Source organism: Lissotriton vulgaris, chromosome 8, assembly GCF_964263255.1.
Source record: "Lissotriton vulgaris chromosome 8, aLisVul1.2, whole genome shotgun sequence".
NCBI classification, from domain to species: domain Eukaryota; kingdom Metazoa; phylum Chordata; class Amphibia; order Caudata; family Salamandridae; genus Lissotriton; species Lissotriton vulgaris.
Window position 1 is genome coordinate 519241154 of NC_141696.1, and position 21802 is coordinate 519262955.

Below are 21802 nucleotides of genomic sequence, written 5' to 3' on the forward strand. Positions count from 1 at the left end.
GGCGAGGGAGCAAAGATGGCCGTGTTGATCCTCTCCGCACAAACGGCACAAGCCGCGGCAGACCAGGGGGAACACGTACAAGGCAGGTAAGCGGCTCAGAATACAGTTTTTCTGAAGTGAAGTTAAAAGCGCGTTGCTCTGTCTGACCTGGTGGATCTTTAAAAAGTTCAGCAGTGTGTCTGCTCAGCCCACCTCCTTTTGGCTAGAAGAAGATGGCGGGACTACACTGGTGCATGGACCACTGACCTAGCGTCCAGGGTGGCAAGAGAGCAAAGATGTCCGTGTTAATCCCCTCCACATAAACGGCACAAGCCGCGGCGGACCAGGGGGAACATGTACAAGGCAGGTAAGCGGCACAGAATGCAGTTTTTCTGAAGTGAAGATAAAAGCTTGTTGCTCTGTCTGACCTGGTGGATTTTTAAAAAATGTAGCAGCTGACAGGTGACAGTGCGTATGCAGTCCGTATGCAGTCCGGGACTTCATATATACCCCATACCTAAATCCTGCAAATGCTAGGGAGCAGAGGTACAACAGTATCCACACTGCCCCCCCCAGTACCATTGAGCGGACGTTTGGTATACTCAAGAGCCATTTCAGATGCCTGCATAAGAGTGTAGGAGCACTGCAATACAGCCCTGAGACTTGCTGCAAGATGGTGGTTGCGTGTGCCATGCTGCATAACATCGCCACCAGGAAAGGCACCCCAGGTGGAGCTCAGCGATGGAGACACATCAGATGAGGAGGGGCCAGCTCCAGGAAGCAGGCTAGCCGGTGTGATTGGAGCAGCAGCCGGGCGACAGAGGCGAGATGACATAACACAGAACTATTTCTAGGTGAGAAATGATTACACGATGCTCTGCATTCAAGATAAACCGGGTTTATTATCCTTTAAGTCAGGATTCATAATATCACACAAGCTGTGTAGCATACAATGTGGATAGCATTGTTATGCACATGTTGAATGCACAGTGCAAAAACAAAACACCCAATCCTAATTCCTTGTCAACCAGTTAGCGGAATTTGCTAATGGTGAAATAAACTCTAGCCTGAAAGGCCGTTTATCTACTTCGCTCCTCCGCTGCCCCGCAACCGCTGCAAAGTAGGTAAACGGCCCTTCAACCACGAGATAACTAGTACCTTTTCAGACGTGGTGATACCACCCCCTGCCCTCCGATGCAAAAGACTATAGAATATGAGTCTTTTGACTTTTTCCTCTCATTACTCGCTCACTAAGGTTAGAGTTTTTTTCACCATTAGCAAATTCCGCTAACTGGTTGACAAGGAATTAGGATTGGGTGTGCCTTTTAGGGGGTACATACCGTCCAGTTCCCTGTTTTTTACGGCCCCGATGAAAACCTGGTATTTCCCACCTTTGGTTGAAACATGTAGACCAGCAAACATATAGAGATTCTTTTGGCCTTAATTACCCTCACAGTATCTCGCCTCACCATTTTAATATTGTCCAGTTACTTGTAAATAAAATTTATCTTCTCAATAAGTTAAACCAGGACAATTCTTAACACATTTGTTTGCACCCACACGCACAACCAGCTCCACTGTATTTCAGGTGTTGTAGCACACCCTGGTGACGCTAGGCCACTTGGGTGGACCCCAATGATGAAGCATGTCACACTAGGCTGGTGAGTGGGGTTTTTTTAACAAAAGGATGAATTATTTCCTTTTGTCAGCCAACCACCCCATTAGGAACTCTTTGATTCTTCAATGGTGGTACTCCTCTCTTTGTTTATTTAGTCCTTCCACAGGGGAACAGGAGTACTCTCCGTTCACTGTTGAGTGAACACGATCCCTTGCTCTCCCTTTTGTTAGCCTATTTAATCCAACCATTTCCATTAGTAAATGCGGGCACCTCAACGTCGGAGCCGACGTCCCATTGCTCCGCGCCCCGAATGCACATTCCCCTTTTCAGTGTCATATGCAGCACTGCCATGACGCTCACTACGCCGCCTGTCCTTTTGGGGGGTGGAGTGAGGCTGCTACGGCTTGATTGTGCGTCCTCTTCTAGTGAACTGAGGACTCCTGTCCCACCAGTAGCAACTGTCCGCAGCTGATCCACAGCACATGTGACCTGGAGTAATCCTCTGGCCATGTGCTGACTGCTGTGTGCAACCTCACGCTGCATGCTAATGCTGTGCCGTGACTGGATAGAGGTGGCTGAGGCCAGACAGTTAACCACCCTTGTGAATTGTTGAAGGCATGTGTGGAGGCGCTGACTTTCACAGCGCCTAACAGCACGGTCCGCCCACATCGCCGCAGAGAGTGCCTCGAGGGCACCCGTCATGCCCCTGAAGCCCACCCTAAGCTGTCTTTGAATTGCTGTAGGCTTCTCCCCAACTGGCGCTGAACCTCCTCAAGCATGTTACCTTCAAGGCCGCGGAACACTGACTCCTCTCCTGCCCGAGGTGTACTTGGGGATGAACGGGTCCTGTGCCTGGATGGAATGGCTGGTGTGAGACTTTGAACTGCTTGTGGTCTGGATTGTGGCATAGACTGTCCCTGGACTTGGTTGTCTTCTTCCTCTGGGTCACCGATTTTGTCCTCCAGCGGTGGCAATGGAGCCACTGCAATGTTCAGGGGGCATTTGGGTGAGATGACTGGACTGCCCTCCTCCTTCTCTTCCTCCACTTGCCTTGGAACTGCTGCGCTGTGGGACTCATCCTACCCCCCCAGACCTCTGGTCCTGTGTTTCTTGTGGTGCTGTGGACGTAAATGCACACATTCATTTGCTGTCCAGCCTTGCATTGGTAATGCAGTAAATTACACTATTTGGTTTATTACGTGGGTACTGACTGTCTGTATATTGCCTTCACTCATACACACATACTGCTTGAGCCTAGCTGGGTTTCACTGTTCCACTGTTTGTTTAATGTACCTACATCTCCCATAATGCATTGCTATGGTTGTGTGTGTGCCTGCACTGGATTGGCATTTGTGATGTGTGCCTGGGTCTCTCATGGGGATTGGGGTGGAGTAGGTCGGTATCAGGTGTGTGATGGCATACTTCTTACCTTGTCTTGGTCCTGGTAGATTCAGAGCTGGCAAGGTCAGTCACGCCGCTCACACTCTCCGGTAGTAAAGAACTCTCGACCAATTCCTCCATTGGCATGGAAGCGGGGGCAGTGAATGTCCCTCCACCAGTCAGTTTTGCCTCCTGCAACCTGGCAGCAACCCTTTCCTTCGAAAACTGGTGCACATCGTACCAGCGTTTTCGCAATTCCTCAACGCTTCGTTGGGTAATGCCTATGGCATTGATCTTCTCTTAGAGCTCTGCGCATTTTCTCCTGTTCCGGGTCTCTGGCACTCTGAGGGATTTTTTTCCAAATAACATCTCATGGCTCACCACCATCTCCTGGATGAGCACCTCCTGCTCCCTCTCAGAAAACTTCTGTTTTCTCTTTCTTTGGCTTTTACCCTGCTGCTGCTCCTGTGTAGCCATTTCTCCAGTCCCTGTTGCAGTGCACTGGAGCCTCAGCCCTCCTTCCAGCCTCTCTGATTCTGAAACTCAGGTGCAGCATGGGTAGTCACACTTCCTGGTTGTGATGTCACAAAACTGCACCTGAGTTTCAGATTACCCGTTTTGCGATTCCTTTATTGCGAGTTCGCAAATTCTGCGAATACGCAATTAAGGAATCGCAAAATGAGTAATCGCAAAAAATTCTGCGATTTTTATGGAAATCGTAATATATTTGCAATTTTTTGTTTACATACCAATTTGCGATTTTCAAAATGCTATTCGCTATGAATCACAAATTGGGAATCGCAAATTCGGTTTTTCATACATATGGCCCATAGTTCTGAGGTAGGGTGAAGGCGAGGGTGAGGAGAGTAGAGGCACAGTTTTTCCCTGAGGTAGTGTTACACAACTTTACATGGAGGGTGTGGGTAGGAGCAACAAGCCAATCAAGATGTTTGGGATGGGGTTAGGTATTTATTGAGAAGCAGAAGTTTCTTTCTGGAATGAGGGAATGAGCGATTTTCACGCAAATCCGGAGGCAGCGAGTTCCCGATTCTGTGAGTGTTCCAGGAGATGGGGTGGGTGCAAAATGTTTCTTTCGTAAATTTGGAAAGAATCAGGAGTAGAATGTTGGAGCTTCAAATTAGTCTATTTTGTCTGGCTTTTGATTGTTTGTGATGTAAACTGGTTTGTCTGTGTAGAGAGCTTTGTGGGTTATGCAGGCTGAAGGACCGGGTTTTAGAACCCAGCGGCGTCAGGGAAAACGCCTGATGCCTTCGAGTTCCCCTGCCTTGGAAAACAGAGACACTGGACACTTCTTGATGACGTCAAAGACCAAAGTTTATTGGCTGCAATCAGGAACAGAGGTCTACGAAGCACAACACGGGTGGTTCGCTAGAGACTGCACAAATTCAATGAGCGGAGCATGGTCTTTTATGCCAAAAATCAAGCCTCAAGCAACATTCCAAATTAGCATTGGGTTCATACAAACTGACCAATCGCAGTGTGACATTTTGAAAATAGCGTATGGTGACAATCCCATTTTCTGTTGTCCAGCCCACCAGAAATGACCAAGCAAATTCCAACTTTCCTGTTCGATCAGGCCGGACAAACCCATCATAAAACCCTCAACCCAAATCAGTGAATATGTCGTAAAGGAAAGAGCAGAAGCAGATTGGAAACACGATAGAAAGGTGGGTGCACTGTACCGTAAACTTCGGCATGTCCTGCTCGTTGATCTTTATCTGACCAGCTGCTTAACAAGGAACTGGCTCAACGAGGTCAGCCTCGGGCAAGGGAGTCAGTTCGGCCAGGTCACTCAGAAGTCAGCTAAGCTGTACGTGTCCCAAGGACCCGTTCGGACGCAGTCCTTGGCCTATGTGAGGGCAACCACACAAAATGGCTGCCGTACACAAAATGGAACCCAAGGGATGAATGAAATCCCTGAATACGTAATGTTCTCATTGATCGATTAATACGAAAACACTCGTACACACTACACTCGTCATTTGCGGTCTGCTGACACCAAAATCGTCTATTTTGGACGATCTTTATTGAACGGGTTCGGAACCACCGAACCTCACTCACAAACCAAGGAACCACAAGGCAGTTTTGAGTATACATCTTGCCTCAGTTGGTAGCCAGTTGAGATTCTTGAGAGTGGGAGTGATGTGGTCAAGGCGACTCTCCTACGGCCGTAGTCTGACCTTTGCATGGAGTGTAGTTTTTTTAGGTTTAAAGTATTTTATTGCAGTATCGAAAAGGTAAACACAGCACCAAACAAATCAACAAAGACAGGAGTCTCAACGAGAATAGTGCAATCAATATGGAATAGAAGTGCGACCTGTGGCTACAGTGAAAAAAGGTCAATGATACTTCAGGTTGTATGACAGGTGCACCATCGATTGAGACATGATCAGAACTCAACTCCTCTCACCCAACTCCCCCCCTCCCCCCCCATTCCTATCCCCACCCTCCACCCCCCGTACTGTGCTGAAAGTGCCCTGCATCATTAAAGCAGAAGAGTGCTCAAGCCCCCAGCCTTTCCACGGTCAATGGCAGATCAAGTGGTCGGGGTCGTCGGAGACGTCAGACGTAGCAGTCTGAGGTACTGTGGGCAGGTGATCTCTCTGAATTCAGACTGCAGCAGAGTATGAAAGGGGAGCCATAACTCCTCAAATGTGTCAATCTCCCCCGCCGCTACCAGGGACATCTTCTCCATCCCCAAGACGTGCCACAACCTGTGTAACCAGCCAACTGTAGTGGGAAGTGTAGTAGTGCGCCAATGAACAAGAATATTCTGGACTGCCGAGCCCAATGCAATTGCTATTTGCCTACCCTTTTTGGATTTCAATGGGTACATCAGGTCATTGGGCAGACCCAGCAGGACATAAGCGGGGAATCGGGGAAGCTCAATCTCAAAACACCGGTCAACCTCCCCCAGTACCTCCTCCCAATAAGGGCCCAGTAAGGGGCACTCCCAAAGTACATGTGTGAGTGTCCCGACTTGACCACATTCTCTCTAACAGTTCTGGGGAATATTACGATTCATTTCGTGTAGCCGGGCGGGGGTGTAATACCAGTAAGTGGAAAGTTTCGTGAATGTTTCGGTGAGCCCTGTGTGGTAAGCGGAGTGTCGTGCTCGGTATGAGATGCGTTCCCAGTCAGTGTGTCCCAGTTGTCTACCAAGTTCCCGTTCCCAGCGTTCACGACCAGGATTATAGATGTGGGTCGAGGGGGGTTGCAGAAATTTATACAGGTCCGAGATGAGCTTGACATCCGAGGAGCGCGTCACCAACCAGTGTTCGTATGGTGTGAGAGTCCAATCGGCCGAGCCCCGCACCTGCGGTTGAAGCGCCCAATGACGCACCTGCATGTATCGCAAGCGTTCTGTTTCAGGCAGAGCATACTCCCGCCGGAGGTCCTGAAAGGGGGTGGCCCCTTCCGGGCCATACATGTAGAACAACGCCGAGCAACGAGCCGTGCGCCAGCGTGCAAATGCGCCAGGCTCCACACCGGGGCCAAAGTCCGGATTGTCCACTATCGGAGTGAACGGCGACGGGAAGGTAGTAAGTTCGTGTCTGCCGCTCACCGCATCCCATATCTGCAGTGGGACCCTCGTGACATAGGAAGCGTAGAGATTGGGCGGGCGGTGGGGCCTACGCAAGAATGGTATCTCCTGCAACGGGCGTCCCGCTACTGCCTGGTCCTGGAACAACCAGGGTTTGTCGGACTCCCACCTACTCCACTCTACCAGATGGCGGAGCTGCGCCGCCTGAAAGTATTTGGTCAGGTCCGGTATGCCCAGGCCACCGGACTCAGGCGCCAGCGTGGAGAGAGCCCTCTTAAGTCTGGGCTTGCGGCCCTGCCAGACAAAGCGAGCGATATCCGCCTGGATCTGCCGGATCCAACCCTTAGGGGGTTGAAGCGGGAGGGCTCGGAAGAGATATAGAACTTGCGGGAGGAGGGTCATTTTCACTGCTGCTATCCTGCCGAGCAGCAACAACATCCCCTTATCCCAACGGGCGAGTTCGTCTTTGACTTTCTTGCCCATAGCCGTGTAGTTGGCCGATACCATGGCGGGGAGGGAGGGTGCCAGGAGGATGCCCAGGTAAGGCACCAGGTCCTTAGACCAGCTCAAGGGATAAAGCCTCTGCAGGGCAGATTTCGTCGAGGGGGACAGGGATATGTCAAGGGCCGTCGATTTCCCAAGGTTCATCTTAAAACCTGCTACCCTGGTGAAGCTGTCCAGTTCGTCCATACACGCGGGAAGAGAACGACCTGGGTCGTCCAGCGTCAGGATGACATCATCCGCGTAGAGACTAAGGACATGTACGAATCCCCCCATTCGAATGTCAGTCACCGCCAGATTGGCACGAATCCGGTGGGCGAAAGGCTCCATATAAAGGGCGAACAGGAGCGGCGACAACGGGCACCCCTGCCGGGTACCCCGCTCTATCCCGAAGGTACCAGAACTATAGCCGTTCACCCGTACTACTGCGGAAGGGGATCTGTAGCAATTGAATATTAAAGTGCGAAACTTCTCCCCTATGCCTATCTTACACAGCACTTTTTCGAGGTACGGCCAGTGCACCCGGTCGAACGCCTTCTCTGCGTCGATGGAAAGTAGCATACGTTCACCAGGAACTCTGGAGGCCTTCTCCAACAAGTGGACCACCCGTTTGGTGTGGTCCACAGTCTGCCGGCCAGGAATGAATCCCGCTTGGTCTGGGATCGATAAGCCCCGGCATGTGGAGTGCCAACCGTGCCGCGAGGATCCCCGTATAAAGTTTAAGGTCCGTGTTCAGGAGTGAGATCGGCCTATAGGATCCACACTCAGCACGGTTCTTGCCAGGTTTGGGGATTACTGTTATCGTCGCCAGGAGCAAGTCCCGGGAGATGGCCCCAGGCTCCGCGAACGAATTAAAGAGGCGCGTCAGAATCGGCGTCAGCTCCTGGCAGAACGTCCTGTAAAAGAGGGGGGTGTAGCCATCGGGGCCCGGGGCTTTCCCCAGTTTGAGGCGGGAAATCGCCGAGATCACCTCCTCGGGTCTGATGTCACGTTCCAAGTACTGAGCCTGTTCCGGGGTGAGGGAGGGCAGAGTGACTGCGTCTAAATAGTCATCCTCCTCCTGCGCCAAGGGGGCCTGCCCCTCGTAGAGGTCCTCGTAGTACCGGCGGAACCCCTCCGCTATTTGGTCATCCTCCGTTACCGTCCCCCCGCCAGGGACAGACAGTTCTTTCACCCGGTGTCTCTGGTGCTGTACGCGAAGTTTGTTCGCAAGAAGGCGACCGCATCTGTCCCCCCACTATAGTACTTGTGCTTTAGGCGTAACGCCGCATATTCCGCTCTGTCCATATCCAATGCGGAAAGGAGTTTCCTGGCGGCTTTGAGTTGTCGCCAGACTCTGGGTGCCCCTGTCCTTTGGTGTACCTGTTCTAGTTCCCTCACCTTACCCGTGAGCTCCTCTCGCTTCGCACGGCGTTCCCTATTTTCCGCTGTGGAAACCGCGATGAATTCGCCCCGGAGCACCGCCTTCTGAGCAGCCCATTGTGTCACCCAGGTGGTGTCCCCGTTATCGTTGTTGCGTTGGAATTCAGTCAGGGAATCACGTATGCGTGTGACCACCGAGTGTCTGTGGAGCAGGGTGTCCCTAAGGCGCCAAACCCCTCTGGAGGGGGAGACGAGGGGAAGGCGAAAAACGCCCTCCACTGGCGCATGGTCCGACAGGGAGAGCACCCCAACCTCGGAGGACAAAGCCAACTCGCAGACCGGGCCCGAGACCAGCAGGTGATCCAGCCTCGCATAGGACCGGTGGGCATGGGAAAAATAGGAGTACGTCCTAGACGTGGGGTGAAGCCGCCGCCACAGATCGTGTAGATCAAGGTCTTCCATACGGGTCCTAAGCGCCTGAGAGAATTCGCCCGCCTGCGAGCGTCTCTGAACCGATCTATCCAAGGGCGCATCGAAGACCATATTCAAGTCTCCCCCCAGGATAATGTGTCTATCAGGGGTAGTCGTCACCTCCTCTGAAGCCTGAAGCAGAAATCGTTCTTGTCGGTCGTTGGGGCTGTAAATCGTGCCTATCGTAAATACCAGGCCACCCAATCTAACCCTGTATGCTAAGAGCCTCCCCTTCTGTTCAGCCACTTTGTGTAGGAACTCCCCCTTGAACCTCCCGGAGGCAAGAATGGCAACCCCTGCCGTTTTAGACGTGTCAGAAGAGAAGAGCTGTGTGGGGAACTTCGGTGTGCGCAGCCTATGGCAATCTTTGGCCAAGAGGTGTGTTTCCTGTAAAAGACAGATGTCTGCCTGGGCATTATCTAGAAGGGAAAGCACTGCCCTGCGCTTGACCGGGTTATTCAACCCTTTCACATTTAGGGTCAAAATCTTGAGGGCCATCAGGGAAATGCACACAGGGCAAGCAAAGCCAGTCTGGACAGACAGTGCAGGGAAGGCCCCGCAATCAGCGATACAGATGTGTAAATCATAAGGAAATCAAGCAATACTACAGCACAGTACGGTCCCCTAGTCCCCCTCCCACCCGCTCTAGTAGCAACCCCCCCCGAACTCAGAACTCCCCCTTCCCCTGTCCCATCCCCCAACACCCGGGACCCCACCCCTTGACCCACAACTCCCTCAGTCCCCCCCAACAAACCAGATCTCGCGCACTGCAAACAGTCCTTTAATGCGTCCAAGGAGTCCACCAGCCGATGGTTCCCCAACCCTCCCTCTACTCTCCCCCCTCCTCCGCCTCCCGTCCCTACATTTAACTCCATTGTCCCAGTCCGGTCCCTAGTGGACAAGGCCGTGGAAAGTTTGTAAAGTGGACGTCCAGCCACTACCCACTCCCCCCCGCCCCCTCCCGTCCCCGGAACCCTCGCACCTGCTGTGATGATGAGGCTATGTCGATCTCCCCCCGGAGTCTGGTTAGGCCGTCAAGGCCACTTCCGTGGTCGTCGTCTCTCTAGCCACCTCTTGGAGCGCACTGTCCATCTCCGCTCTGATCGTAGGCGAGTCGGGTCGCAAGGGCCGGGCCGAAGAACGCCGTCTCCGGACCGACTGCCAGCCGTCTCTGTTGGGTCGCCGGCGGTCAGGCGTGGGAGTCTCTCCTTCAGTGGCCGTGAGGCCCAGCACCTCGCAGACATCCTGCAGGGACCGCAGTTGATGCAACCTCCTGTTCCATCGGAAAATAAGTCTGAAGGGGTGGCCCCAGGAGTACTGTGTATCATGCTCCCGTAGGAAGTCCGTTGCAAGCTTAAAGGATTTGCGCCTCTGTAAGGTGATGGTTGATAAGTCCTGAAAAAGGGCCACCTGGTGTCCACGGAACGAGAGGGGCTGCTTCCTGCGGGCCTCTCTGAGTATCCGCTCCTTCAGGGGGAAATCCGGGAGGAAGGCTAGGATGTCCGGCGGGGGCACCGAGGCTCTTCGGGGGGGGCCCACTCTATGCGCCCTGTCAATTCTCATCGGGAAGTCTTCGGGCTCCCCCAATATATCTCGGAAGAGGGCCATCAGATAGGCGGTCACATCCTCACCCTCCTCTTTAGATGGGACGCCGCGGACGCGGATGTTGTTGCGCCTGGACCTGTTTTCGAGGTCCTCATTATGTGTCTGGAGGTTGATATGCTGTTCTGTGAGCCGTAGGACCTCCTGCTGTAGGTGGACGATCTCCTCATCTCTGGAGTGGCCGGCTTCCTCCACCGAGGCCACCCTTTCTCCCAACGAGTCGACCTCCCTGCGCACTTCACGGACCTCTCCAGCCACCTCCTGCTTCAACTCCTGGAAGTCCTCCCTGAGGGTGCCAAACAACGACTCCAGAAATGACCTGGTCACCGGGGGCTCCCCGCCCTCCGAGCCTCTTGAGCCCGACGGGGGACCGTTGCTGTGCTGGCCTCTGTCCTGGCGGGGGGTCCCACGGCCCAACATCTCCGTAAGGGTGCGCTCTCCCTTTTTGCCCCCTCTGGATCCCGACATCTCGAGGCCCCCAGGCGAGCAGTAGCCCCAGTGGTGCCACCCGGGGACCGAGCGGCTAGGCAGAGTGCGATACTAGTGCTCTGGGCGCACCTCACCGGTGCCACCTCCGTGCCCAAATCCGCTGGTCAGGCGTCCAGACAGGGCCAGGGGAGGGCGTTGTGCTGCAGGGCCCGTAGGGGCAGATGGCTCCCACGTGGGTCGCGCCAGCGGCCGGAGAAATTCCCTCGGTGAGCAGCTCCTCGCTCCAGGTCCACCACCGAAGTGTTCCACCACCACTCTCGTCCACACAGGTATGCGGTCAGGTCAGCCACAGAAGACGTCAAGGCCGCACCCACGAGGTCCGCGCCGCCCAGGGCGACACTCACGGCCGGCTCCAACACGGCGCCGCCGCACCAGGGGTCTGTGGAGGCCCAGAGGGCCGAGTCTCAGGTTTGGATCGGGCTCTGAGTTTGTGCAGACAGCCACTACTTCAGGGTCAGCGATCGTGGCCGAGCAGGGCCCAAAGCAGTCTCACACCCCCGGGGCCCCCCGATTCAACACTCGGTCCAGGTCCGGTTGCACTTTTCCTGGAAGGGGCGGGTCCGGTCAGTCAGAGAAGATGGCAGGGCCGAGGGCTACACACACGCCCGGCGCCAACTCGGTGCCGCCGCACCAGGAGTCTGTGGAGGCCCAGGGGGCCGAGCCCCAGGTCTGGACCGGGCTCCCGGCTCGGGCGGTCAGCCGCCTCCTCAGGGTCAGCGATCGTGGCCGAGCAGGGCCAAAAGCGGTTTCACACCCCCGGGGGCCCCCGGTGCAGCACTCGGCCCAGGTCCGGCTGCACCTGGCCTGGAAGGGGCGGGTCCGGGGGACGGGTGGTATCTGCGGCCTAGTCGGCTCTCAAATCCCCGGGTTTGCGTAGGCCTCCCTCACCGGCTCCTCCCTGTGCTGGGCCCGCCCGATCGCCGGGCCTACCTGTCCGCTCGGCCAGCCACCGCTCCAGCAACGTAGATAGAGCAGATCCGGGTGCCTCCCAGGGCCGCCCGCCGCTGCGGTGTCTCCACGGCAGAGTGTCCTCGGCAGACACGGGGCGGTGGGTCTTGGGCCTCCGGCCGCTCTCCGGGGCCTCGTCCCTCCGATGGATCTGACCGGCGTCCAGCGAAGGCCGTCAGCCCAGCTATCGCTCCAGTTTGCTCAGCGGGGCTCCAGGCAGTGGCAGTCTCCCTCCACACTCGATCCAGGGGAGATCAGCGGCTAGGAAACGGTGCAGGGCCTCAGGGACGTCGGAGCTCACAGAGAGTGCGTCCTCCTAGCCCGCCATCTTGGCCACGCCCCTTGAGTGTAGTTTTTTAAAGTGGCTAAATGTGTTTTTGTGGTGCCCGAGATTGTTTCGTTTCCATAGTCCAGGTTGGAGAGGACTAAGGATTGCACCACAGTTTTTAGGTCTTTGATGGCGATGATGAGTTTGATACTTTAAGGTGCTTCAATGTATAGAAGGCACTATTAGCTGAAGCATTACAATACTCTTTCATGGTCACGTATTTGCCAAGTGTAATCCCCAGGGATCTGAAAGAGTTGGAGATGGATAGTTTGCAGTTTAATGCATTGAGGTTGTCAAGACAAATATCTACAGGAAATGACTTTTCTTTTGGTTGGATTAACAGGAGTTCGGTGTTGCTGAGGTTGAGCATAAGATGGTTGTTAGCCAGCTAGGATTTAACCATGGAGAGTCTGCTGTTTAGATGCTGGATGTCTTTAACTGATAATATTTTAATGTAAATTTGGGTGCCATCTGCTTAGAGATGATAGGCAATTTAGCTTGTAGTGTACTTCCTATATTCCCAATAGGCTCTGCGCTTTGGAATAATATATCCTATAGATTTGATGTAAGACTTATGTCGACTAGGTCTCTATCGAATATATTAGACTTAATTGTAAAGGCCAACTACCTCAGAGGTCACTAGAAACTTTCTTGAGTTCACAAGAAGGGATTCGTTTCTGACAGCCGCATAAACTTGACGACTTTGTTTCCCCAAGAATAAAACTAATCTTCAGAGTAGTGGAAACAATAGTTAGATATTTTACTTTGTCAATCGTGCATGCTTCGTTTCATCAGAGGTGCAGAGAAATAGAGAGACAGGCGTTTTCAATAAAAGGGTTTAACCACATTGCTGCGGCGGTAATTTTTCTGCTGTGCGGTTTTTTCCAAAAGCCGCGTTACATGACGAGCTCTGCTCGTCATCAGCACACGACCACCGTGGCTGATGACGAGCTGAGCTCGTCATCAGCAGCAAAGGGGTTATTGAACAGTCTTCTTTCTCAAGCAAGTAAAGTGAACTGCTACAATCGTAATAACGGTTGCAAAGTATAATGAGTCAATGAAGAAGAGTATTATGAAATAATACTGTAAAAGAATTGTATGGTTTCTAGACCATAGATAAATACATACATAAATAACAAAGGCTAAAATGTACTCAACTGGTGCTTCTAAAATACGCCTACCCCAATGTACCTAACCTAAGTCTAGCACGAGGGAAGAAGTAAGTAAGGTGTAGCATAGGTTTAGTCTATCTTTTCCAATAATCTAACCAAGATTTCTCTTAGGGTTTAATCAGCTCCATACCTTGGTTTTAGAATGAAGTAGGTCTGGTATCTCTTTCTCGGGACTCCATTTCCCAACACCCCGCGAGGTGAGCTTGGAAACACTGGAGCTGGATTCTCAGCGAGAGAAAGGCAGCCTCTCTGTCAGTGCGTCAGCTGGAAGGTCGGCTTCCTTCGGCACTTACTGTAGCGAGTTGCGTTGGGCAAGTAGATAGTCGAGCTGCTCCGAACCACCGTGTGTTTGCTAGGGCAAGTGTAGGCATATTTATACCTTGAAGGTGCCTAGTTTGACGTAAAGTCGCACAAAATAACGTCACCAAAGAATCCCAAGGGAATGGTAGTTCTTTGAAAACGCCATGATTTCTAGGACAAATCAATATTCAAGTAAGGGGATGTCCCTGACTGCTGAAGCCGAGTTTTCAAGAATTCGTTGTGGCTTTTTGGAACTAGTGGATGTAGCCATGCCTGTATTTAGACTGGATGGGTTATGTCTAAATATGGGTATGATTTATTTGTCTATATAACGGCAATGTGAATTATACCTATATAAGGGCATGAATCGGTAAATTACGCTGGATTCTAAAATGCTTCACAATAAGCTTGTTTCGGGATTGTTGCAAGGGGTTCCATATGAAGATTGAATAGGGCAGGAGGCAGGATTGACCCTTGAGGGACTCCTTGTGAGACCGGTACTGCTTTTTGAGAAGGAGTTGTTTAGTTTGATTAGCTGTGAGTGTTGGTTCAGGAAAGAAGCAAACCACTGAAGGACAGTTCTATTAATGCCTGTGTGCTTAGAGAGGGATTTTAGGAGGAGGTCATGCTTGATGGTATCAAAGGCAGCCAAGAGGTCCAAGAAGAGTAGGAGATAGGCCTGGCCATCATCCAGAGATCTCTGTAGGTCATCTATGATGTTCAGTAATGCAGCCTCTTTACTGTACCTTTTCCTGAACCCAGATTGTAAGGCGTCGTGCAGGTTGTATTTTTCGATGTGGTTATTGAGTTGTGCTAGCACACATTTTTCGTTGTTTTAGGCAAGGAGAGGGAAGTTAGTTGTAAGTCTGTAGTTTTTAATGTTGTTCTGGTCGGTGTCAGTTATTTGATGAGGGAGGTGACTAGGTTGAGCTTGAGAGAGGCCGGCATGGAGCTGCTAGATAAGGATGAGTTCATGATTTATCTTTGTGAACTGGCCTTTAGTTCAATAAAGTTGCACCAATGTTTACTAGTAGGGCAGCTGAATTGCTAACAGTGTAAGTAGTTCGGGACTGATGCCTACATCTGCGAGGACACTCCACAATTTTTGCCATGGAACTAAGTCAAATGCTGACTTCAGGTCAACAAACACAGCATACAACGGGCCGTCACTCAAGGTCACGTTTCTCCAGTATAAAGCTAGAAAGTAAAACACCTGATCAATGGAGCTTGTTAGTGGGCGAAACCCTGCCTGAAAGGGAGATAAGATTTCCTTCTCGGTTATCCAGGCTTGTAGTTTGTTTTGCACTAAGCGCCCCATCAGCTTTTGTGCAGAATCAATGAGACAGATCGGTCTGTAATTACTCGGTAGTGCCTTGTCCCCTTTTTTAAAAACTGGAATAATTTCCGCTCCCTTCCAGGACTTTGGGATTGGGGCGCCCTGGGCGAGTGAATTGGCTAGCCACATGAAGTAATGGCACCATGAGTCCCGGTCACTTAAAAATACATCGTCTGGGATTCCGTCCATACCTGGCGCTCTACCACCGGTCACCCCATCTAGTGCAGTGTTTACATCACCTAGGGTGAACAATTCCCCTTTGAAAAAAACCATAGGGGGCGATTCACACTGGCAGAGATCTTGTTTACATGCATACTGTGGCTTAAAAAAATGTACCCATGAATTCTTTGCAACATTGTTTTGGGGGCGCTCTGCTACCCCCCCCTCTATCCCATTTAACAATTGCCCAGAATTCTTTTTGGTTCTTGGCCGCACAGACTTTAAATCAAGCCAATGGTTTTCATCCCATTTCTTTTTTGCTTTATTTTGGGCCTTTCTATAGACATCCCTGGCTATCCTCACCCCTACTAGATTTCTATTCCTAAGTTCCAAGATGAGTTTATGACGGGCACTTCTGCAGGATTGGTCATACCATCCCTGTCTGGGAGGTGGCTTAGCCGCCTTACTTTTGCTTACAGATTTTAAAAAGAATCCTTGCAGTTTGGAAAAGCACTCATTATGAGCTACTTCAATGAATTTAATAAAGTTAGGTTTGGTGGAACGTTGTTTTATGGTGGCCACCTCAGTGACTACTACTTGCTTAAGGTCTTCTAAAGTCTCTTGCCTTTCTACCAATTTGACCACCTTACGTGCCGCTGGTTGTTAGAAGAAACTATACCCAGGATAACTGCATCCCTCTCCTGGCATGGGTTTGATGGCTCCTTAATACATTGAAGAGCCATACAAAGTGGGTTATGATCACTTTCCAATCGTGGTATGATGCTCATGTCTAGGAGCCTATGCCAGTCCCTCACGTCCACCAGAAAATAGTCTATTCGGCTCTTCGCCCTTCCATTATCAAATGTGTAGCTCCCCTGTTGGTCCGATAGGGTACGCCCATTTGCCACTCTGAGCCCCCTCGCTAGGCACATACTCTTGACTTGAATTGCCACATTTGTCCATCTCGTGACCAATGGCAAGTCTAGTTGGGGCACTCCCCATTTACTATCTTCCTCTATCGTCAGAGTACAATCCTCCTGACCCAGGGGTTCATAGGTGGTATTCAGGTCGCCTCCCACCATAATGGTTAGATTCGGTTAAAGCTGTTCGAGTTCATTGTCTAGGGCTGTTATCACCTCAGATATCTTCCCCCCTGTAGCTCCCCTGGCATATATGTTAAAAATGGCTGTCCCTTGGCCATTTGCCCAAGTGATTGTAATGGATAGTATGTCATTGGATTTTAGGATTCTTTTCTGGATCTTACAATGCAATGATTGTCTGACCCAGATTAACAATCCTCCTGACGGCCGCCCTTTCAGGTTCTTTAGTGCTGGGACGAAAAAGTTTAAATATCCATGCCGGAAAACCGGGCTTAATGCCCAGGTTTCCTGGAACAAAATTATGTCATACTGATCTATAAACACACACCATTCTGGGGAAGCCAGTTTGCTTGCTATTCCAGCAAGATTCCATGAAAGGAGGGATAATCTTCCATTATTTAAATCTAGGTTATTTAGATCCAGGGATGGCATTAGTTCACTGCTAGAGGACTCTACTCCTCTATTTGGTAGTGGAGTATGAGTTCTATTTCACTAGGATTGTCAAGGTCGGCCGTGGTAATCCCACCTCGATGTTCCACCAATGTGTTCACAATCCTCCTTTCCAAGATGATCTGGTCAATCCCACCCTCTATTATGTGGTCTCCTACCCTGCTATCAGGCCAAACTACATTAGCTGTCCTTCTCTTGTCTCCACTGGATCTTTTATTATTGAGCGTAGTAGTATTCCCTTCAAGCACCCTGTCTCTCCGCATCTTCGGGCATTGCACTGGCTTCCAGTGGCCAGTAGGATCAAGTTTAAAACCTTGAGGCTGGCCTTCAGGTCCCTGTATGGCATCTGTCCTAATTATCTGAGAGCCAGGCTACCTAGGTATCACCAGTCGAGGACCCTCCGCTCCAATGGGCGGGTGCAGCTTGTGGTCCCCCGAGCGCGAAGAGTGCGGCTGGGTGGAAGAACCTTCTCGGCCAATGTGGCGGGGCTATGGAACTCTCTCCCTCCTGCATTACAACAGGCCCCTTCTGAAACTTGTTTTAAACGACTGCTAAAAACCTGGCTATTTACTACACTATGATAAGATCTGCCACCAGACTCATGGCTAGTATGTTCTCATAGCGCCGGGACACCTCCATGTGAGGTAGCTGTTCGCGCTCTTACAAGACTCATTATTAATATTATTATTATTATTTAGATGTTTAAAAGCTACAGGCCCATGAAGTCAGTCACAATCGTTTAGATTTGAGAGTGCCGAAAATCTATTATCAAGAGGCACGCCCCAGCTACTATACGGACAACTCCTATGCCCCTTGTTGGCCACAGTGTTCCATTTTGTTCTTAATATAGTGGGATTTGAAAAGTTACCTCGCCTGGTATAGAAAAAATCCAGTGTTAATGGGATAATCTCAACTGTTCTACGTTGGGGAGGGTATATATTGGACAGGATGTTCGGAAGGACATCCGGGCCTGAAAAGTGCAGCACCACACAATCACCCCTACATTTTTTGTTGCTGCTTCCAATCCATTCAACCCTTCTTGCCTTAACTATCTCCTCTGCCAACTGTTGCTTACCCCCAGGTGAGAACGCCATATTTTGAGTTAGCCAGTGCAACGCCTTACTTATCAGCGAAGGTGCAGGTTCTATCTGGCCAAGTTTCAAGTGGGGGACATTAGCCAACACCAATACCAGGGGGGAAGCCTCGACAATAAGTTCTACAGGGCCTTTCTCTGTACAATTTGTGGAGTGCTTGTCCCTTGATGACAAAGAGCCCCCCTCCGCTAAGTTCTGTCCCCCTTCTGCCTGTAAAGTTGTCCCAGGTGGCAGGGAAGTTACGCTCTCTCCTCCCCCTGACAAATGGTCTGTAGGAGCTATTTTAGGCTCTAACCTAGATACTACTTGAGTTGGGATGTCTCCTACTTCATCTAGGGTCTTTTTTAATAATCCCCCTAATCTATGGACCTCCTCGGATAGTTGGTCGATCTTAACAAGCAATGGTTGTGTGATGGCTTTTAACTTGATATCCAACAAATTTACTATTCTCTTGAGGAGGTCTTCGTCCAAGTGTGATTTTCCCCCGTTTGACACCCGACCATCGACTGCATCAATCTTAGTGGGCGGGGTATTTGGTTTCTTTTTGCTTGAGCGCAGCCCGCCTCTCTTTGAGTGACCCTTGTCCCCCCCTCTAGATGCTCTTGGCGCAGGTACAGGTGCCAGGGGCTCATCCTCAATTTGTACTATTTCCTCTTCAGGTGTAATCTCCGTGACAGTCTCAGCTATTGCCTCAATGAGTTGAGTTAGTGTGTCATTAACAGGCTGGTCCTGTAACGCGGGATCGTAGCTAATGTCTGGCTCAAGTGTATTGACAAGGATGTCTCCCACCACAGTGGGGGGTGGCGGATGGGGATATACTCAGGCCCAGAGAGGACCTTCTGTCATTATTAATTTTAGTGACCACCTGGACCAGGTAATTATCCATAGTGTTTGATACTAGGGGGGTCTTTACTTTAGACATGGCGAGTAAAAAACGCTACTAGACCTCGCCTAATTATTCTCAGTGGGAGGCAATAAAACAAGCAAATCATATATTAACAGATCTTATTGCAAAATTAGTAAATAGCTTAAACTACAGTGGCAAAATAATTTTCCAAGCTCAACTCACAATAATGATTAAGCAGAGTTATTGCCCCAGTCCAGTCATGGCCAGTCTTGGACTGTCTTAGACTGTCCGCCCTTTGTCCGGGCTTCGTCCGGGCGTCCCGCTCGCGTCCCGCGTTGCGGGCCGGCCCCAACTTTGTAGCACCTCCAGGCGCAGAATGGTGACGCGCTAGTGGAGCGCCGGTGCACTGTCCCCTGGGTAACCGAGTCCCTCTCAGCAGCGGCCGCAGGTGTTGCTGATGCTGCGGCGGGAGGGCTCGGGACGTGGAAGCAAGTACCCAGGCAGTCGGGGAGGGCGAAGGCTGCAGGTTAGCCTCTGGGGTCCGTGAGTGATTTTTCCAGCCCTTGGGTCAGAAATGAAATGCCCTGATAGCCGGGCGGGCCCCAACTTTGTAGCGCCTCCAGGCGCAGAATGGTGACGTGCTAGTGGAGCGCCGGTGCACTGCCCCCTGGGTAACCGAGTCCCTCTCAGCAGCGGCCGCAGGTGTTGCTGATGCTGCGGCGGGAGGGCTCGGGACGTGGAAGCAAGTACCCAGGCAGTCGGGGAGGGCGAAGACAGCAGGTGAGCCTCCGGGGTCCGTGAGTGATTTTTCCAGCCCTTGGGTCAGAAATGAAATACCCTGATAGCCGGGCGGGCCCCAACTTTGTAGCGCCTCCAGGCGCAGAATGGTGACGCTCTAGTGGAGCGCCGGTGCACTGCCTCCTGGGTAACCGAGTCCCTCTCAGCAGCGGCCGCAGGTGTTGCTGATGCGGCGGCGGGAGGGCTCGGGACGTGGAAGCAAGTAACCAGGCAGTCGGGGAGGGCGAAGACAGCAGGTGAGCCTCTGGGGTCCGTGAGGGATTTTTCCAGCCGCAGAATGGTGACGTGCTAGTGGAGCGCCGGTGCACTGCCCCCTGGGTAACCGAGTCCCTCTCAGCAGCGGCCGCAGGTGTTGCTGATGCGGCGGCGGGAGGGCTCGGGACGTGGAAGCAAGTACCCAGGCAGTCGGGGAGGGCGAAGACAGCAGGTGAGCCTCCGGGGTCCGTGAGTGATTTTTCCAGCCCTTGGGTCAGAAATGAAATGCCCTGATAGCCGGGCGGGCCCCAACTTTGTAGCGCCTCCAGGCGCAGAATGGTGACGTGCTAGTGAAGCGCCGGTGCACTGCCCCCTGGGTAACCGAGTCCCTCTCAGCAGCGGCCGCAGGTGTTGCTGATGCGGCGGCGGGAGGGCTTGGGACGTGGAAGCAAGTACCCAGGCAGTCGGGGTGGGCGAAGACAGCAGGTGAGCCTCTGGGGTCCGTGAGTGATTTTTTCAGCCCTTGGGTCAGAAATGAAATGCTTGCTGTCCAATAATGCCCAAAAATTGCCAACAGAAAAGGCCTTTTCCATTGTACAAGATGATGTCAAATCTAATGAAGATGTGCTCTTTCCAACAAGATGCACCAGGGGCTGTAGAGGAAAGGGTAAGACACTCCTAAATACCACACAACCACTTCTAAAGTAAGACCAGAATGAGGAGATAAATACATATAAACAATGTTTGCATGTGTAACACAAAATCATGTTTACGATAGGAAGACAGCAACTACTTAACATCAACCATATTTGGCATATACCCAATGATGTCCTATGATTGGGTAATAAACTGTGGAAACGTGTGAAATATGAACAGTAATTTCTTCATTTGTGTGTCCTTTGCTGTTAGTGACTTTTTGGGTGCTTGCCTCAGGCCCCCTTTGCTCCCAACTCTGACCCCACTTGGATCTCAAACACTGATGCTCTAGATACCTCCTCCTTCTCCTGTGCAGAGGTGCCTTTTTATCCCAGAAGGCATTTGTAGTTGTTACCTAACCAAGACCAATGGCAACATCACAGCTTCAATGAGCCATCTGACCCTGGATGATATTTATGTGGTATTAAAGCTCACTGTCAGTTATGGCCAGTCTCGCCACTGATGCCCCATATCCCTTGATAATGGCATGCATTTCCCCACAAGCAACGGTCTCTGTGCTGGAGTCCATGATTGTTCACATGCTGCTAAAGCCATCGCTGATGCCATTTCATTGTGCTGCCACCTTACCCCTCAGTGCCTCCAAGGTTAACAGCTATTTGTGTTACACTCCTAACATGGGTTTTTCTAATGCCTGGAATTCTTCACTTTCTGTTCTCTAACAACTGATTCACACATGTCCTCTGTATAGCCTTGCCTAGCATTCTGGGCCAAAATATGTTTGGGTGTGTCCTTATAGCAGTCTGATTAAGGGAGCCTTCACCCTGTGCCACTTTGTTGATCTTGTGTATGCCTGTGTTAAGGCACTGTGCAGCCTGTTCAAGAGGGTTGAGAGATAAGGGAAGCTGTTGGTGTTTCTCCACTGGCAAGTGCAAAAAGTGCTTCTTGTAGCTCTGATTCTTCTTCTTCAGATTCCTCAGGCTATAGTTGAAGATTAATGTGTTTCAGGTACTTAGAAGGTGGTTGTTAAGTGCATGTCATATGGGAATGTGGAGGGAAAGGGAGGTTGCTTTTGGTTACTGTGACCCATTTATCTATACATGGGTCTAGGTCACGATATGCCTAAACAATATTAATATCTGTCTTGTCAAGTTCCCAGTTCACCACTTCCATAATGTATTAAACTGGCGTCAACGATTAATGACATAGTATTTTGTGGCAAACATGGATGTTGGTTGATAGTTCGGAAGACAGGATAAGTCATGAGACATGTATGGGGATCCAAATGCACACCAGTTTTACACAGGTGACGGATGTGGGTGGTGTGAATGTGTTAATGCCACTCGCTTCTGTTACTGGTGCCGCTTAGTGGTGACGTTTCCTTTTTCCAGAAATCATCTTGTACCACCTTTTACGTATTTCGTCAAAGCTCCAAGTCTCGGAGGAACGTGCTC